This window comes from Hemibagrus wyckioides, linkage group LG19 (genome assembly GCF_019097595.1).
Source record: "Hemibagrus wyckioides isolate EC202008001 linkage group LG19, SWU_Hwy_1.0, whole genome shotgun sequence".
In the NCBI taxonomy this organism is placed as follows: domain Eukaryota; kingdom Metazoa; phylum Chordata; class Actinopteri; order Siluriformes; family Bagridae; genus Hemibagrus; species Hemibagrus wyckioides.
In genome coordinates, this window is record NC_080728.1 from 17,413,491 (window position 1) to 17,435,000 (window position 21,510).

The 21,510-nt window shown below is 38.8% G+C and overlaps 1 protein-coding gene across 2 annotated transcripts in view; it reads left to right on the forward strand.

Moving 5' to 3' along the window:
- wnt5b (wingless-type MMTV integration site family, member 5b) overlaps positions 1-21,510 on the forward strand; it is a 137,221-nt gene continuing 115,711 nt past the window's right edge. For both annotated transcript variants that reach the window (XM_058416815.1, XM_058416816.1), the window contains exon 1: positions 1-656. The gene's annotated coding sequence lies outside the window, so the exon portion shown is untranslated. The remainder of the gene's footprint in view (positions 657-21,510) is intronic.

Consider the following 21,510-nt stretch of genomic DNA (forward strand, 5'->3'; position numbering starts at 1 on the left):
CATTCAATCTCTTAACTCCCTTCACTTAGCGCTGGAAAGCGGGGACGCGCATTTATTCCGGCGGTGCAGTGAAACTTTGGGGGAACTTTTATATATAGCCTGGAGATTAAACAGGCTGGTGTGTGGGTTTGATCAGTTGCTTCTAGTTGGAAAGGCCATTAGATCATCTCTGTGGGTTTATTTGCGGCTTTTTCTTCTATTCGTATTGGAGCGAATCTGATTTCTCGGGAACGCGCCGCTCCTCGTGTTTGAACCACAACAACACTTCAAAGTTCACACACGTTTGGTTTCCACCTGTTGCGTTACAGTAGTGGTGGTGGTGGTGGTGTTGAATCAGAAGGTGGAGAGGAGAGAGGATCAGAGCCGGAGCTGAGGACCAACACCGACAACCGACACCAAACTCCTGCTGCTGGCGCACCGACCTCACTGTTTACCTCACTGCAGCTCCTCAAAAACTAAAAGCGCCCCGAAAAAACCCGGATCCCAGCAAAGAAGTTCCACTTAGATCTTTCCAGGAGTATAATTTGCACTACAATACTTTGTGTAAAGAAAAAAAAAGTGCACAGTAGGTCAGCTTGCAGATTTCTGGAGAAAGTTTTGGAAAGCGGCGCACAACCACGACGCACTTTCTCTTCCTGCTGTGAGCCGACAAACAAGTAAGATACACTTCGGATGTCTCTTAACTTACTTTTTTAATTGTGTGTGTGTGTGTTCAGAGTGTTTCGCATTGTGATTGTGCGCGCTCAATACTGGACACATTTTAGCACAAACTCTTTTTGTTTTTTTTGTTTTTTTACCCCCTTCTTTTCTACCCCCTTCTTGTGTGTACTTGTTTTTTTGTTACCCCCTTCTTTTTTATAATCTATTTCGCCTTCTAATTCAACTCTATCCCTACAGATTATGCTATAGATCATGGAGCTGCACTGAACATTTCAGCAGCAAACGCAAACTTTATCCTCAGTGTAGAATTCTATTTTAATTTATTTCTTAACTCATCCGAAAAGTCAGTACAGGCTCGTAGTATTTTCGTGTCCGACTCTGAGAAATGTATGCTATTTAGGTTACAGGTTTAAGCAAATCCGTCTGTTTTCTTTGAAACAGACTTCCAGTGTCAGATGGTCTGCATTTTCTTCTCTTGAACTAATTTCTAATCGAAGCCACCCGAGTTAAATGACAGCCTGATTTCTGGAGTGGAAAAAAACACATCAGTGCTGCTTGCCTACTTTTAGCTAGTTTGAGTAAGATATAAATAAGCCTGTCATCTTTATTGATCTATAATATAAACTTTGAAATGAAATGTATAAAACTTCCACGTGTGCACTGATATATATGTAGAGACCTTAAAGTTTAGGGTGAAGTTAGTGGTTATGAAGCATCACATGCAGTGATATAAAGTAAAAACAAGCCTCAAAGTAAACTGTACTATTTCACAAGCGAAGCAAATCACTACAACCTCTATCTTAAACTAAGTTAAGTGTTTTTTAGTCATCTCTCTCTCTCTCTCTCTCTCTCTCTCTCTCTCTCAGTTTTTCCCATGTTTCCTAATTCAATTCAACACACCTGATTTAAGTCAAAGTTTCAGAATCAGGTGTATGACTAGGGGTTTCAGGCCAAAATGCTAAAGCAAATTAAGACTCAGCTACTCGCAGATCACGCAAGATATTTTGTCAAAACATCTGTTTCAGGTTAATGTTCGTTATCTCTTCTGAGTTTGTGTTTTTAAAGAGTTGGTCTGTTTGAAACATCATGCTCCATTAGAAACTTGAGTAACGTATTTCTAAATGTTAAGTGTAGTACACAAAGTGTTACATATCTGTCTGTATGTCTGTCTGTCTACAAGATATTTCTCTTTCTTTATATATAATATGTAGTTATTTATATATGTAGGTATGTGTGTGTTTTTATATATATAAAACATATATGTGTGTATATGTAGAGAGAGAGAGATTTTGTTGGACATATTCTACATACAGTATAAGGTTTTTGTCTGTGTCTCTCTCTCTCTGTCTCTCTCTCTGTCTCTCTCTCTAAATGTTAATACTAAATGTTAAGTGTAGTACACAAAGTGTTAAATATCTGTGTATCTATATATAAGATATCTTTCTCTTTCACACACAGACACCACATATATAGGTTTGTGTGTGTATATATATAAATACACAATGTATGTGTGTATATATATAAATTAGAGAGAGAGAGATTTTGTTGGACATATTCTACATATAAGTAGGTTTGTGTGTGTCTCTCTCTCTCTATACACACAAACACACACACACATATATATATATATATATATATATATATATATATATATATATATATATATATATATATATATATATATATATATATATAACCCTAGGTAAGGAATGTGACATTAACTTTAGGCTTTTATGTTTAGCCGTATAAATATTGCATTGTTCTCACCAGTAGGCTTCACTACACAACTCTTGAGCATCTCTCCAAGCTCCTGTCACAATGTTATTATGAATCTATAATAATCTTAATGCTCTTGTCTGCTTTCGGGTTACTGTTTACTCGTGTAAATGTCAAGACACGGTGTTGCTCCATAAAGGCTGTGTCTCAAACTGTGCACTTTGTGATGCTCTCTGAAGTCTTCTAGAACTTTCTGTCTGCATGCCGTCTTAAATCGAACACTGAGGAGAAATGCCAAATACCGAGCGAACTGGAAGTCTCTGTGGTCAGAAAACGTATACTCTTGGCATTCCCATTTTTTTTTAATGAATTGTAAAAAGCTCCACCTCTTTCTTTATAAAGAGCAGAGCATAGAAAAACATCCAGTGTTTCACCTTTCCATGCATTTTAGCGTTAGATTAGTGACCTTGTGTTGAAGTAATGTGACTGAGATCTGTCTTTAATCCTGCTGGTTTGGTCTCATGTATGTACTCCGGATAGCGTGTGTGTGTGTGTTGGAGCTCATGTATGTACTCCGGATAGCGTGTGTGTGTGTGTGTGTGTGTTGGAGCTCATGTATGTACTCCGGATAGCGTGTGTGTGTGTGTGTGTTGGAGCTCATGTATGTACTCCGGATAGCGTGTGTGTGTGTGTTGGAGCTCTTAGCACTGGCAGGTTTTTTTTTGAAGAAGCTCGTCGAGTCGTCTTCATCCTTTCCGTGTCTCTTTGTAAACGTGTGTCTGCAGGGTGTAATGTAGCCCGTGAGTGTGTGAGCACACTGAGACTTTTTACCCTGTAGCCATCACCACACTCAAGATTTTTGTGCTAAACCTGTACACAAGAGGATTTCTGACTGCGTTCGAAACAGGATTATGAAGGAATCCTGCCGTTTAGGATTTTAGCATTCCACTCACTCATCCAGCCACCCCTTGACACCCTTCTCACCCCCTCCTCCTCTCTCCAATCCCTCGAATGTGTGGTGTGACAGCAGGACCGGGCTCCTAATGACCTTCAGATCCGCTTTCCATTCCTACCTGACAGCTGAAAGCCTGCAACTTGTGTCTGTCTAGAAATCAGTCTTGTTTGAACGAGCTGTGTTTTGATTTGATTTGAGATGTGATATGGTGTAAGAGATAAAGATGATGATGATGATGATGATGAGAGCTGCTTCAGCATACAGACAGAAATATAATTTGCATTCGTGGGTATATTTCTAGCACTTAACTGGAGAGAAAACTAGATGGATGGAGCGAGTAAGAGCTTGTTGATAAACGTACAGGTTTTGCACACTAGAGACCCTCTATTTATTTTTTTTGTCCTCCACCCATTCTGTGTTTGTCTCTGTCATTTTTTTTGTCTCCCGAGGCTGCGGAATGTGATGCGTGGGAAGGCTGATCAAGACATCGATTCATTTAATGAAATGTTTGAGCTGTGTAGAGGAATGAGGAGCTGCAGACGTTGGTCTGGCTCTGGAAACTTCTCCGAAAGCTGATTCCGGGAGATAAAACCGTCAACAGCACACCTGCACAACACAAGTCGACCTGCCTCCCTATGGTGTGTGTGAACTAACACACACACACACACACACACACACACACACATTCTTCTCCTCTTAAAACCAGGCCAGTGCATCCTTGTCCTCCCTGTGTGTTCCCATGTTCAGCCGTTTAAGATTCATTATTGAGCCTAAGCTCAATCCCTGTGAACCATGTGTGAACCACAAAACCTCAAGCAGACCCCCACACCACACACAGCCTGGGGTTCCTCTTTACGCTGCTAAGCATGGATTCAATTCACAGACATAAGCAGCAGGAGTACAACACTAACACCACCACCCCCATACATCTGAGTGCCTTTGTAGCCATCAGGCTCTCGCTCATGGGCCTTTATACAACACTGGAGAGTGACAGATGAGGGCACTGCCATGCCCGGTGTTAAACTTAAGCCGCTCTACAGACTGAAGAAAAGCCTCCGTCGTCTCTCCCACTGACAGACACGGTGCAGCCTGGGGCCTGAACACTCCTGGGTCAGACATGAGAAGTAAGACACTTGGCGCTGTGGGTTAAGGGGTGAGCAAGACACCAGGCTACATATTTCAGGAAGTTTTTGTTTACAAAAATACACAGAATGATCAGTTTCGTGTTGCATGGAATAAATATTTATACGGAAGTACAGCATTCATTTCACTTATCCACTTAAAACAACTAAATTTAGACATGGACCTCTCTCACTTAGGAGACCACGACTTATAGAAATATAATGACCCGAAAGATTCATCCTGATCCGTGTGGAAATGTTTGAGGAAGAAAAAAATTCTAATATATCCTGAAGCCTATATAATACACACAATGATTTAAACTGTCAGACTTCAACAACAGGGAAAGGGAAACTTTAGACCTGCTTGCTTCAGCCAGAAGGTTAAAACTTGGACAAAAGCTAACATATAAATAAACCGTGCCTTCAAATCAACACAAATAAACTCAACATATTTTTAGTCATTCCCTATTATGTAATATCTGTGAAACCTAAGAATATATAGAGCTTAAAATGCCTTGTATAAACGTTATAGTGGTCCAAGAAGTGTCTCTAACCTTGTTATACATTACAGGAAGTGTCTCAGAGCTCGATTTTCCTCCATGGGAGGTTTCAGAGGTGCCAGTAATATTCAGAAGTGATTGTAGAAAAAAATATCTTACAGTTTGTTATTTATTGCTTGTGATGTGCTGTTTATATAACCTAGAAAAATGAACCTGTAAAGGGTGCCAATAATTTTGCTCTCGCCGTTTTTAATGTCTAATTGTCTATTTGTGGAGTAAATAATAAGAGAACCGGTGATTGTGGGGATATCTCAGAGGTGTACGTGTATTTTGCCATACAGATGTACAGTTAATGACGGATGTCCGGCTGATGTTCGAGAATCTCACAGTTGCTGCTGTAACAGTGACGCAGACACAGAAACATCTGTTTCACGTGCGCATTAATCAGTGCTGCATCATTCATTCACTACGCCGTCACGTCAGAGTGGAACACCCGATCCCCAGCCCCTATCACCGTACAACGCTGAAGACGTTTAACACGTGTGTGAGTAATGCTCTGTATGTTCAGTAATTAGGGAATGTTGCAGTCTGTGGTATGTTAGCGCTTAGCATCGCTGAGACATGTCCTGTTCCTGTCCTGTCAAGGGTTTTTTTTTTTTTTTTTTTAACTCGTCCACATCTGTGGGTGTCTGCAATTACCTTGATTACCTCTATTTATACATCAGGCTGTGCTCGTATACACACAACTACACATATACGTATATATACTGACTCGACCGTGTGTATATGTACTACTTTCATTCAAGTGCACTATATAGTGTCCTGTACTCTTATGTATTTTTGATGGTATTGCAGTATCACGTACAAGTGTGTTGACAGAATTACAGTACTGAGTAATATATTCAGACAAAAATTCATTTTAATGGACTATACTCCAATATATTTGGATAAAATCGCTGTATAACAGACTGTACTCCAATATATTGTGATGGAATATGGAGTGGTGTAGTATACTGTATTATATGGTGATGGTATTGAAGCATTATCTAATACATACAGGTATATAGTGTGTTTAGATCGATATAGTGTGTGTGTGTTCGTGTTGTAATATATACATATGTAGTTTATATAGATAGACTTATTGTGTGTGTGTGTGTTATATTATACACATATATAGTGTATATAGATAGATATTGTGTGTGTGTTATCACAGTTACACAATTATACTGTGTGTGTTAGTGTGTTGTAATATACACAGCTATATAGATAGATACTGTGTGTGTGTGTGTTGTAATACACACAGGTATAGTGTATATAGATATTGTGTGTGTGTGTGTTGTAATATACACAGCTATATAGATAGATACTGTGTGTGTGTGTGTTGTAATACACACAGGTATAGTGTATATAGATATTGTGTGTGTGTGTTGTAATACACACAGGTATAGTGTATATAGATATTGTGTGTGTGTGTGTATTGTAATACACACAGGTATAGTGTATATAGATAGATACTGTGTGTATGTGTGTGTGTGTATTGTAATACACACAGGTATAGTGTATATAGATAGATATTGTGTGTGTGTATTGTAATACACACAGGTATAGTGTATATAGATAGATACTGTGTGTGTGTGTAGTGTGTGTATTGTAATACACACAGGTATAGTGTATATAGATAGATATTGTGTGTGTGTGTGTGTGTATTGTAATACACACAGGTATAGTGTATATAGATAGATATTGTGTGTGTGTGTGTATTGTAATACACACAGGTATAGTGTATATAGATAGATATTGTGTGTGTGTGTATTGTAATACACACAGGTATAGTGTATATAGATAGATATTGTGTGTGTGTGTGTGTGTGTGTGTATTGTAATACACACAGGTATAGTGTATATAGATAGATATTGTGTGTGTGTGTATTGTAATACACACAGGTATAGTGTATATAGATAGATATTGTGTGTGTGTGTGTGTGTGTGTATTGTAATACACACAGGTATAGTGTATATAGATAGATATTGTGTGTGTGTGTGTGTATTGTAATACACAGGTATAGTGTATATAGATAGATATTGTGTGTGTGTGTGTATTGTAATACACACAGGTATAGTGTATATAGATAGATATTGTGTGTGTGTGTATTGTAATACACACAGGTATAGTGTATATAGATAGATATTGTGTGTGTGTGTGTGTGTGTGTATTGTAATACACACAGGTATAGTGTATATAGATAGATATTGTGTGTGTGTGTATTGTAATACACACAGGTATAGTGTATATAGATAGATATTGTGTGTGTGTGTGTGTATTGTAATACACACAGGTATAGTGTATATAGATAGATATTGTGTGTGTGTGTATTGTAATACACACAGGTATAGTGTATATAGATAGATATTGTGTGTGTGTGTGTGTGTATTGTAATACACACAGGTATAGTGTATATAGATAGATATTGTGTGTGTGTGTATTGTAATACACACAGGTATAGTGTATATAGATAGATATTGTGTGTGTGTGTATTGTAATACACACAGGTATAGTGTATATAGATAGATATTGTGTGTGTGTGTGTGTGTGTGTATTGTAATACACACAGGTATAGTGTATATAGATAGATATTGTGTGTGTGTGTATTGTAATACACACAGGTATAGTGTATATAGATAGATATTGTGTGTGTGTGTGTGTGTGTGTATTGTAATACACACAGGTATAGTGTATATAGATAGATATTGTGTGTGTGTTGTAATATACACAGGTATAGTGTATATAGATAGATATTGTGTGTGTGTGTGTGTATTGTAATACACACAGGTATAGTGTATATAGATAGATATTGTGTGTGTGTGTGTGTATTGTAATATACACAGGTATAGTGTATATAGATAGATATTGTGTGTGTGTGTATTGTAATATACACAGGTATAGTGTATATAGATAGATATTGTGTGTGTGTGTGTGTATTGTAATATACACAGGTATAGTGTATATAGATAGATATTGTGTGTGTGTGTATTGTAATACACACAGGTATAGTGTATATAGATAGATATTGTGTGTGTGTGTATTGTAATACACACAGGTATAGTGTATATAGATAGATATTGTGTGTGTGTGTATTGTAATACACACAGGTATAGTGTATATAGATAGATATTGTGTGTGTGTGTATTGTAATACACACAGGTATAGTGTATATAGATAGATATTGTGTGTGTGTGTGTATTGTAATACACACAGGTATAGTGTATATAGATAGATATTGTGTGTGTGTGTATTGTAATACACACAGGTATAGTGTATATAGATAGATATTGTGTGTGTGTGTATTGTAATACACACAGGTATAGTGTATATAGATAGATATTGTGTGTGTGTGTATTGTAATACACACAGGTATAGTGTATATAGATAGATACTGTGTGTGTGTGTGTGTGTATTGTAATACACACAGGTATAGTGTATATAGTTAGATATTGTGTGTGTGTGTATTGTAATACACACAGGTATAGTGTATATAGATAGATATTGTGTGTGTGTGTGTGTGTGTGTATTGTAATACACACAGGTATAGTGTATATAGATAGATATTGTGTGTGTGTGTGTATTGTAATACACACAGGTATAGTGTATATAGATAGATATTGTGTGTGTGTGTGTATTGTAATACACACAGGTATAGTGTATATAGATAGATATTGTGTGTGTGTGTGTGTATTGTAATATACACAGGTATAGTGTATATAGATAGATATTGTGTGTGTGTGTGTGTGTATTGTAATACACACAGGTATAGTGTATATAGATAGATATTGTGTGTGTGTGTATTGTAATACACACAGGTATAGTGTATATAGATAGATATTGTGTGTGTGTGTGTGTGTATTGTAATACACACAGGTATAGTGTATATAGATAGATATTGTGTGTGTGTTGTAATATACACAGGTATAGTGTATATAGATAGATATTGTGTGTGTGTGTGTGTGTGTATTGTAATATACACAGGTATAGTGTATATAGATAGATATTGTGTGTGTGTGTGTGTATTGTAATACACACAGGTATAGTGTATATAGATAGATATTGTGTGTGTGTGTGTGTATTGTAATACACACAGGTATAGTGTATATAGATAGATATTGTGTGTGTGTGTGTGTGTGTATTGTAATACACACAGGTATAGTGTATATAGATAGATACTGTGTGTGTGTGTGTATTGTAATACACACAGGTATAGTGTATATAGATATTGTGTGTGTGTGTGTATTGTAATACACACAGGTATAGTGTATATAGATAGATACTGTGTGTGTGTGTGTGTGTATTGTAATACACACAGGTATAGTGTATATAGATAGATATTGTGTGTGTGTGTGTGTATTGTAATATACACAGGTATAGTGTATATAGATAGATATTGTGTGTGTGTGTATTGTAATACACACAGGTATAGTGTATATAGATAGATATTGTGTGTGTGTGTGTGTGTGTGTATTGTAATACACACAGGTATAGTGTATATAGATAGATATTGTGTGTGTGTGTGTGTGTATTGTAATACACACAGGTATAGTGTATATAGATAGATATTGTGTGTGTGTTGTAATATACACAGGTATAGTGTATATAGATAGATATTGTGTGTGTGTGTGTGTGTATTGTAATATACACAGGTATAGTGTATATAGATAGATATTGTGTGTGTGTTGTAATATACACAGGTATAGTGTATATAGATAGATATTGTGTGTGTGTGTGTGTGTATTACACACAGGTATAGTGTATATAGATAGATATTGTGTGTGTGTTGTAATATACACAGGTATAGTGTATATAGATAGATATTGTGTGTGTGTGTGTGTGTATTGTAATATACACAGGTATAGTGTATATAGATAGATATTGTGTGTGTGTTGTAATATACACAGGTATAGTGTATATAGATAGATATTGTGTGTGTGTGTGTGTGTATTACACACAGGTATAGTGTATATAGATAGATATTGTGTGTGTGTTGTAATATACACAGGTATAGTGTATATAGATAGATATTGTGTGTGTGTGTGTATTGTAATATACACAGGTATAGTGTATATAGATAGATATTGTGTGTGTGTGTGTATTGTAATATACACAGGTATAGTGTATATAGATAGATATTGTGTGTGTGTGTGTATTGTAATATACACAGGTATAGTGTATATAGATAGATATTGTGTGTGTGTGTGTGTGTATTGTAATATACACAGGTATAGTGTATATAGATAGATATTGTGTGTGTGTGTGTATTGTAATATACACAGGTATAGTGTATATAGATAGATATTGTGTGTGTGTGTGTATTGTAATATACACAGGTATAGTGTATATAGATAGATATTGTGTGTGTGTGTGTATTGTAATATACACAGGTATAGTGTATATAGATAGATATTGTGTGTGTGTGTGTGTATTGTAATATACACAGGTATAGTGTATATAGATAGATATTGTGTGTGTGTATTGTAATATACACAGGTATAGTGTATATAGATAGATATTGTGTGTGTGTGTATTGTAATATACACAGGTATAGTGTATATAGATAGATATTGTGTGTGTGTGTGTGTTATAATCACAGTTACACAATTATACTGTGTATGTTAGTGTGTTGTAATATACACAGCTATATAGTATATATAGATAGATATTGTGTGTGTGTGTTATAATCACAGTTACACAATTATATTGTGTTTGTGTGTTGTAATATACACAGCTATATAATATATATAGATATAGTGTGTGTGTATTGTAATATACACAGTTATTGTGTGTGTGTGTATTGTAATATACACAGTTATTGTGTGTGTGTGTATTGTAATATACACAGTTATAGTGTGTGTGTGTATTGTAATATACACAGTTATTGTGTGTGTGTGTATTGTAATATACACAGTTATTGTGTGTGTGTGTGTGTGTATGTATGATGTGTGGATGTGTAAAATTTGTTTACACACTAAAGTAAATGATTTTGTATATAATATATATAATATGTATATAAAGTCCAGGCCCAAAATCTTTTGATTAGATGTAACTTTTCCACCTGAAGGAGCCTTTTGTTGGCCTCAGTGAGAATGAGGAGAAGAACAAAAATGTGCAGAAACTTGTAGGGAAACGAGGTTAATCCTTAAAAGGGTCTTTGGCTGTGTAGTGGATGTGTAGAAGGTTCCTTTAGAAGGCTGAAACCATACATGTTAGAATCCTACAACTAAGTGTTTTTTAATGACCTCCTTCTTCTACTTTCCTTTATAAAACTAGAACATTTTATGAAGAAGTTTTAAAATACAGGAAAAGACATATTTTGCTCCCGAACTTTCCCAACAATCCTCGACTAGCCCTTTTTTACGAAGGCGTGGCTTTATTTTGAAGAATATACAAGCACTAATCAAGAAATTCGCTCGAGCTGCAGCCCGTCCTGATTGTGAAGGGTTCTGTGAGCTGCTCAGATGTTGAGTGGTCTGTTTCTGCTCCCTTCCTCAACGTAAAGAGAAAATTGGCACATCTGCGGTTTCACATTCTTCAGTGGTTGAGGTGTGCATGAGAATATCCACCAGGATAATTATATACATGTTCTGTGTGTCTCTCATCTCTGGTGCGTTGTCAGTGTTCTGTGGCTTTGGCCCAGAGTAAACACAGCTGTAAATGCCTCCTCTGGCCAGCTGTTAATGTGCATGTGCATATTCGCTCCCCGGCTCCTCTTTAACCGAGCGCAGATTGCAATAATCTATTAAACAGCGCTCGTAAAAGTGTGAAAATTACCGAGCGCTAGAGTGGAGGTTTTACACTTACGGACCGGCCTTGTTGTTTCAGTTACGAGTCTGATGGAAGAGTCTGTGGAGACGCTGCCAGGCGTAATGTGTAAGAAATAAAACAATGGCCTGGTGTCAAGCCCAGTTATTACCACCCTGAAGTTGATCGTCTTCCAATAACAACACTTTGAGAACTTTCCGTACATTTTATCCATTTATAGTTACTTTTACTAGTGTGGAATGTCCATGAAACAAGTCGGTTCCTGTTATCACTTACATTATAGCAGCTATAAATAAACGCTCCAGTCTCTCCAGCCTCTGCCCCCCCCCTCTATGTTTTATGAAGTTAATAAGCCTTCACCATGTCAGAAAACCTAGAAGCTTTACCTCATACTATTTACAAAGCACTAACACTGGAGACTAAATGTTAAATAAAAGTTTCCTCTGCAGAAAACATCACTTTCTATGATTACACAGTTGTTATTAATATGTTGTACACATCCACTTGTAGCTGCACTACTGTCAGAGCAGCAGTTCTGGACACTCGTTATTTTCTGACCAGTTAAATATTATTTATTTATTTTTGAACAACAATTTTTATTTTTGAACATGATCATACAGGTTAAGACAAGAAATCAATTTTTCATTATAATGGATGGATGGATAAATAAATAAATAAATGAAATAATAATACATAAATAAGCACAAAGATAACTCAATACCCTTAAAAAAAGAATAAAATTAAATAAAATTAAATAAATAAATAAATAAATAAATAAAGACTAACATTTAACTCTTTTAACAATGGACATTGTTGCAAAGCAGTTTTACAGGAAAATAAAAAAAAATTCTGTATAAAATAAAAAATGATAAAAATGAATGAATTTAAATCTAAATTTAGCTCCAGTAAACAAGCCAGAGGCGACAGTGCTGAGGAAAACCTCCTCAGCAACATGAGGAAGAAACCTTGAAAGAATCTATAGGGAACCTCATCTTCATCGAGGTGACACCAGAGAGTGTGATAACATTTACAGCTGTACACTATATAGCCAAGTGTAATGGTGTAACCAGGAGCTTCTGAGCAGCTGAATATATCTGAATATCAGAATCAATGTCATTTCTGAATCCATTATAGTTTTAGATTTTAGAAATAGAATTGAAGATTAGTTTATTCATGATTTCTAGACGTATTTAAGGTTTGTGGATTTGAGCAGCGGGCCTTGTGTGTGTTTATTTCATATCCACAGATGTACAAACTCACCTGAGACCTAACATACAACCGTCGTTATACACCAATCAGGCATAACATTATGACCACTGAGAGGTGCCGTGAATAAGACTGATGATCTCCTCATCATGGCACCTGTTAGTGTGTGGGATATATTAGAGGCAGCAGGTGAACATTTTGTCCTCAAAGTTGATGTGTTAGAAGCAGGAAAACTGGACAAGTGTAAGGATTTGATAGAGTTTGATGAGGGACGAATTGTGATGGCTAGACCACTGGATCAGAGCATCTCCAAAACTGCAGCTCTTGTGGGGTGTTCCCGGTCTGCAGTGGTCAGTATCTATCAAAAGTGGTCCAAGGAAGGAACGGTGGTGAACCGGTGACAGGGTCATGGACGGTCAAGGCTCATTGATGCACATGGGGAGTGAAGGCTGACCCGTGTGATCCGATCCAACAGACGAGCTACTGTTGCTCAAATTGCTGAAGAAGTTAATGCTGGTTCTGATAGAAAGGGGTCAGAATACACAGTGCATGAAGGCTGTTCTGGCAACGGGGGGGGGGCCAACACAATATTAGGAAGGTGGTCATAAGGTTATGCCTGGTCAGTGTATACTAGTGTTCATAATGGAGTTGGAAAATGTGATTTTAGTTTTTATGTTTTATTTTCTCCACAATCCCAAAAATAACAGAACTTAAAGCCATGCTGATTTTTGACGCATTTTAATCTATCATATCCAGAAGTCACTTCCTGTCATGCAGGAGCGTGTGTTTTATATTCACTGGCTCACTCTAAGTGATGTCAGAGCACTGGACAGGTTTATCAAGCATTAAAATAAACACAATAACAAAAATGTCATAAAGATCATAGAGGCGAGACGCTCAGGGCACTTACCCAGCATGCCCTTTTCCATCGTTTTTTGCATGTCAGAATGTAAATGAAGTGAAAGCACTAGCCTGGTGTGTAGGAACAGCGGCTCCTGATTTCCCCGTGTTAGTCTGGACTTGGCTCCTGAAAGTTTATTTGAATAAAAGCTGTGCTAACAGTGACAGGAAGTCTCAGATGATGAAAAAGCACCATGTATCCGAAGTTTCATTTGATTTGGTGTTTTAATTGAGCTGTAACTCAGGAAAGCACATGTTCCGTCATGAATATAGCCACTGTTAAAAAGCAACGTTAGACCCGAAACTTCTCAGCCAATCAGATTGCAGAAAGAGAGGCACTATCCGTTTAATGCCTGCTGTTTTAATCCTCAATGAGACGAGATGAGGAGACAGGATGTTGGAGGTGGTGTCAGTTACGTCTAGTTCACTGACAGATGAGACGGAAAATCCCACTGACAAACACACTGTAAAAAAAAATACAACTGTTCATTAGATGATTAAAAAACATCTTTCATTAAACTGGTGAAAGCTGTGTGTGTGTGTGTGTGTATGCATGTATGAATGTGTATATGCGTGTGTCTGAATGTGTGTGTATGCGCGTGAATGCGTGTGTGTGTATGTGAATGTGTGTGTGCGTGAGTGTGTGAATGTGTGTATTTATATGCGTGTGTGTATGTGAATGTGTGTATGCGTGTGTGTGCATGTGTGTATGTATGTGTGTGTGTGCATGTGTGTATGCATGTGAATGTGTGTATGCATGTGAATGTGTGTGCATATGCACGCAATTCAGACCCTCCAGTAGCCCATGAGTCTGTAATGATGGAGAGAGTGTTGGATAAAACAGAGAGTCATTATAGAATCATTGTAGGATGAAGTCAGATGTTTAGGATGGGAAATCTCCAGTTCCTGATTAGTTTTATTTCACTGCTAATGAACTCTCAATGACTTTAATATGAGACTGAGACTGAGACTGTGTGCACACACTTCTGCTCTAATGGCAGGTGGAGAACTTAAAAAAACAACACAGGATAGTGAGGCTACACTGTTCTGTGTAGAAAAACACACCTGCCTTCATTTTACACTTCCTTAAGGAGAGACAGAGAGAGAGAGACAGAGAGAGAGAGACAGAGAGAGAGAGACAGAGAGAGAGAGACAGAGAGAGAGACAGAGAGACATGATTTCGATTTTATGACACAAAAATAATAAATATCCACATCTCCTCTTTAATTTCATGCCAGTTTTCACTATAAGAGCTTAGCTTCTTTATAATTCTCCTCTATCTATCACTCTATCTATTTATCTATCTAGTATCTCTCTCTCTCTCTCTCTCTCTCTCTCTCGCTTTTTTTATCTGTCTCTTCCTCTAACTATTTATGTAATTTTTGTATTAATTTTTTAGTATCTATCTATCTCTATCTATCTATCTATCTATCTATCTATCTATCTATCTATCTATCTATCTATCTATCTATCTATCTATCTATCTAACACCTTTTGTCTATCTATCTATCTATCTATCTATCTATCTATCTATCTATCTATCTATCTATCTATCTATCTATCTATCTATCTGCCTGCCTGCCTGCCTGCCTCCTCTCTCTCTCTCTCATGTTTCCTCTGACTCGGACAGCTCTGACACTGGAGACTCCTTCCTTACTTCACTATGCTAACAGTGTGTAAATCTGTGTAGTGTATATATCATAAAGGTCCTTCTGGAAGTTGTTACTATAGAAACGATAGCGTGTTAGCATGCATTAGTGCACGTTAATATAAACCCGTCACAGCTGCTCTCAGAGAAAATGAATCCACATCATCTGACCAATCAGAATCAAGCATTCAGCGGCGGAGCGGTATAAACCGTTATATCGGCCGTTACTAATCCGGGTGGCTTTGTTAAGATTTACTGGTTTTGTGGCGCAGTGGGAGCTCCGAGCCGTGTGTGATGGGTTGGGGGGTAGGTGGGTGGGGTGGTTGAGCTGGGGGGCAAAAGCATTGTGCACATTTACACACAGTGAGTGAGCGCCGGGGTTAGAGTATAAACTAAGGAGATTGAGGGGGCATGAACAGAGCGCCGGTAATAGACTGGTATAATAGCCAAGTAAATCCTCGTTGAGCCAACTTGCCCACACACACACACACACACACACACACACACTCTTTCCAGCTCTGCCTCCTTCCCCGTACACCCACTGCAGTCACACATCTCTGCCCCTATTTCAGTCTAACACTCACACACACTACAGGCGGCTGACCCCGCTGCCCCGGCTCTCACTGCAGCCTTAATTGGTGTCATTAGGAGCTCTGAGTGCGGTGAGATAATTGGCCGGCCCACTTGAGCAAACAGGACTTCAATAGAGTCATTTAGCAGTGTGCTGGTGATGGGACGAGTGTCAGGGGAGTCCTGGGAAGAGGGTGACATTCAGAGGGAGGGGTAGGTTTAGGAGGTTCTGTGTTTAACGGCTCCTTATGAACAGGTGCAGGGCGTCTCCCCCGGTCTCACACCTCACCTCTCACCCTGCGGTCACTGCGGTCACTGCGGGACTAACAGCACCGTGTTCTGGAGTAGCATTTTGTATTAAAGCCCTCAGAAGAACACAGTAAAGTTTAGTTCTCTAATCTGATTGGTCAGTGAGCACTATTGTGTGTGTGTACATTTTTATGGGTCTCTCTCTCTCTCTCTTCTCTTTGCCTGTTTCTCTCACTTTTTGTTTACCACTCTCTCAATCTCTGTTCTGTCTCTCTCTCTCTTTCTCTCTCTCTCTGTCCCTCTCTGCCCCCCTCTCCATCTCTCTCTCTCTCTCTCTCTCTCTCTCTCCCTCTCTCTCCAACTCCGTGTCCCTCTCTCTAACCCCCCCCCCAACCCCCCGGCATCTCTCTCTCTCTCTCTCTCTCTCTCTCTCTCTCTCCCTCCCCAACTCCCTGTCCCTCTCTCTAACCCCCCCCCAGCCATCTCTCTCTGGCTCTGTTTCTCTCACACACACATTTGTGCTCTCTCTCTCTCTCTCTCTCTCTCTTTGAATCATTGTAAATTCTGAGATGGGAATTTTATAATGAATGATATAAAAAAAACAAAAATGCAATATTAGAGAATTAAAGCTAAACAACATTATATGAATTTGCTCGTCCTAATGCGTTATCGTTTCTATAGTAACGGCTCACATAAAGGGACATGTCCCACACATAATCCCAGACTAATAACAAACACAATGAAGAAGGAAGGAAGGAAAAAGGTAGCGAAGCTTTCTGTAAGTAGCCGAAGCAGGACAGATTCAAGATGGTGGTCAGAGAGCTGCAGCGTGTTTGGAGTGAGTGGCAGAAGGCAGAAGGCTCTTTGATTCCTGAAGTCTCTCAGTCTGCTGCTGTACTCTAACAGATTTCATTACAGCGTCCCAGCGGAGCTTCACGGCCACAACACACACAAACACACACTGTGCCAAGTCAGGATTTTACTAAATAAACCTCAAATGTGTCTTTTCCGTCAGCTGGCAGACTACTGGATGCAGTCAGGCATGTCTGTGTATAGCGGTGTGTTTTTTTTCCTCTCGCTCACGTCCTGCTGCTGCTGCTGGTTTCCAGATTTTTCCTAACGTGCAGTAGCTTCATCGTGGCTTTACACGTCTTATTTCCATGCGTGTACCCTTGACATTCCTAATCCCATCTTTCTCTCTCGCTTTTTCCTTCTCTCTCCTCTGTCTCGCTCTCACGTGTGTGTGTGTTTGTGTGTGTGAGTGAGTGTGTGTTTGTTTGAGTATGTGTGAGTGTGTGTGTGTGTGAGTGAGTGTGTGTGAGTGAGTGTGTGTGTGAGTGAGGGAGAGAGAGAGCGCTAAGGCCTAAAGCTTTTGCCTTCGGCACATTTCATGGCTGATTACTCCTCATTGTGAGCGAGTTTACCAAAACATGCCGACTTCAACACACGCAGACACGGACTGAGATGAGTTATTTTTATATTTTGCGTCTCTCTCTCTCTCTCTCTCTCAACTGGTCCCTTACATTCTCTTCCTGTCTTTCTCTCTCTTGCGCTTGCTCTCACTCTTATGTTCTCTCTCTTTCTTTCTCTGACTTTCTCATTCTATCACTGTCTCTCTCTCTCACTCTCTCTCTCTCTCTCTCTCTCTCTCTCTCTCTCTCATGTAATGTTCGGACAAACAGCAGCTCTCTCTCTCTCTCTCTCTCTCTCTCTCTGATCTGTCCCCCTTTCTGTCTGTCTCTCTATCTTTCTGTCTCTCTCTCTCTCTCTCTCTCTCTCTCTCATGTTCGGACAGACAGCAGCTCTCTCTCTCTCTCTCTCTCTCTCATGTAATGTTTGGACAAACAGCAGCTCTCTCTCACTCCCTGATCTGTCCCCCTTTCTGTCTGTCTCTCTATCTTTCTGTCTCTCTCTCTCTCTCTCTCTCTCTCTCTCTCTCTCTCTCTCATGTTCGGACAGACAGCAGCCCCCCCCCATATGTCTGTCTGCTCGGGGGTTGCTCTCTTTCCACTTGTCCCTCAATTTCTCTGCCTGTCTTTCTCTCTAATGCTCTCGCTCTCATGTTCTCTCTCTTTCTCACTCGTTCTTTCACTGACTTTCTCATTCTATCACTCTCTCTCTCTCTCTCTCTCTCTCTCTCTCTCTCTCTCTATCACCTCTCCTCACCTCTCCTCATTCATCCACTACTCACTTTCCCCCACTCTCTCGCTCTGTTACGATGAAAAGATGGAATCTAACCCAGCCATTAATGTGGATTAGTGAGGTAGAGAATGTTTGTCAGAAGGCCAGGCAGATCAAAAGTTGCCAGCCAGCGAACCAGAAACTTCCCTAAATCCTTGATACAGCGGATACTTACACACTCACACCTCACTACACCCATGTTGAGGTCCTTTTTAACTAAAAAACTGCAGCTTCAAAGCTCAGATTTACAGATAACACAGTCACGGAGCTGATATTAGATTATTATTACACTGGAAATTAAATTTAATTAGCGTTAAAGGGGCGTTTTGTTTCTCAGACTCCACCCACTTTCTCTCTGGGTTTCTGTAGATACATAACTACACTTTAAATTCTTTAATTGCATTAATTAGGATTTTTCACAAAATCTATAAATTAATATAAATTTATCTGCATGATTTAGAAAGTATTATTATTTATTATTAATTATTAATAATAATAATAATATTAATATTGTTTTTTAGTTATTATTTACTTAATTGAACTTTAATTAATCAGAATTTAATTTGATTAATTTTAATTTATTGAAGAAGTTCAATGTATGGAAACTGGATAATGGTTAAAAACAATTATCAAAGAAAAATAAGTAAAAAATATTAGAAATCGAATTGTCAAAGCAAACCTCCAGACACTAAGGTCTTAAACCCATCATCTTTATTTTCTACGTTTCTTTTTCTTTTTCCTTTTTCTCCTCACCACACCGCAGCTTCACTAATCCATACCGCATCTCAGATTTTCCCTTACGTAAAGTTAATAGCCTTTACAAATATAATACGAAAATGGAGCAAAAGCAGCCTGGATCATGTTTTAAATATTTCTGCGATCGCTGTTAGACACACACAATATCCTATTATTAATTATTATTATTATTATTTTATAACTGCACTTTTTTATACACTTCTATCTGATCTGAATTTTATTGAGATTATTCACAGAAGATTATTTACTACATTTACTTATTCAGGTTGTTGATCTGTATTTATAATACAATACCAGTAGCTTGTTAGTCCGTTATATTTAGTTATATATTTGTAATTGGATGTGATTTTAGATTGGATTAGATTAGATTAGATCAGTAGTTGTGTCTGAGTTGTTGAGAAGGAGGATTTAGTGCTCGAGTTTAATCCAGAGCTCTGGTTCCTAATGCTGGAGGGTGGATAGATTGCTCTACAATACCTCTAGCTGTGTGTGTGTGTGTGTGTGCATTATGTGTGTCTCCATGTCTGTGCCTGCTTGTATGTGTGTAAGTGTGTGTGTGTCTGCCTGCCTGTGTTGTGTATGTGTTTGTGTGTGTCTCTCTCTGCGTGTCTGTTTTTCTGTCTCTATGTGTCCCTATGTAGCTGCCTGTGTGTCTGTCTGTCTGTCTGTCTTTTTGTGTGTGCGTGTGCTTGTGTCTGTCTATCTGCCTGTGTTGTGTGTGTGTGTCTCTGTGTGTCTGTTTTTGTGTCTGTGTGGATGTATGTCTGCCTGTATGTGTGTGTGCATCTCTCTCTCTCTCTGTCTGTTCATGGATGGATGTGTGTGTGTCTGTCTGTCTGTTTGGGTGTGTGTGTGTTTCAGTCTTGCCTGTGTTGTGTGTGTGTGTTTGTGTGTGTGTGTGTCTGTGTCTTTTTGTGTATGTATGGCTGTATGTACGTCTGCTGTGTGTGTGTGTGTGTGTTTGTGCCAGTGTGTGTGTGTGCATATGCATGTGTGTGTCTGTGTCTTTGTCTGTGTGTTTGTGTGTGTGTATAAACCTATGACTTGCATCCAGAGCTGCTGTTAGAGAAACTTAATCCTCATCTTCTGACCAATCAGAGTGGAGAATTCATCAGTGAAGGAGGTCCTGAGTCTCAGACTGTGCTATAGAGTTATTGTAGTTTTTTTTTCCTGTAGGTAATTGTGTATATTGTGTAGTAATTTTTGTGTAGTGTGTGACAGGACACAGAGTACACAGCCATGGGATTCGGGATGAATATTGCCACTCTGTTCACACAGAAAGGTGTGTGCGGTTACGTGTGTGTGTGTGTGTGTGTGTGTGGAGCTTTGAGGTGGTGTTTGCTGGACTGGGAGCAGTGGGCTCGTACCGCTCATTAGAGAGGAATTACATCCCCATGTGACCCCAGATGGCACGGCGTGAAGGCTGCGCTGCGTCTCAGGCCGGACGGCCATGTTGACCCATTGTAAATCATGCTTCCTTCAGGTGGCCAAACTAAACACCTCCTGTGAATGGAGCTCCTGCTGGTGTGGTCCCGGGTTTATTTGCTTCCACATCCAGACCCGTTTAGAGCACGCACCAGCCTCCGAGTCGGGCCGCCAAGGAAAAACACCACATCTACAAAGCATTAAGAGCTTCATCATGTAACCTAGAGCACCTGATCTCACAACATCTCCGCTTTACTCCATCCGATCCGATCTGAGATCCGAGATCCGAGAAAGATACTGACTTTAATCTCTGGTGGTCTGTCTGTCAGTTTTTCCAGCAGCACTGTTATTAGCGTGGGCTTTTTAATATATGCATACAGTATATTCATTAATGTGGAGAGTGGGATTAATTAAAGTTTAATTAAAGCTGGCGAACAAAGAGAGAGAGGAAGAGGAGGGGAGAGATGAGGAGTAGAAACTGTTAAAGGAAGTTCAGAGCAGCTGAAGAGTAGATGGATGGACAGATCTGTTTGGAGTTTGTCCAACTTTTATACTGCTTATGATCACTTCCTTTATAAATAAATTTCAGCAGAACTCTCTATTATTGCAGCACTGATTAATTTAAGCCTTATTGTACATCAGACAAATGTGTGCCTTCATCCATCCATCCATCCAGAAATCATCCATCCATCAATTCATCCATCCATCCATCCATCCATCATCCATCCATCCATCCATCCATCCATCCATCCATCCATCAATTCATTCATCCATCCATCCAGCAATCATCCATCCATCCATCCATCCATCCATACA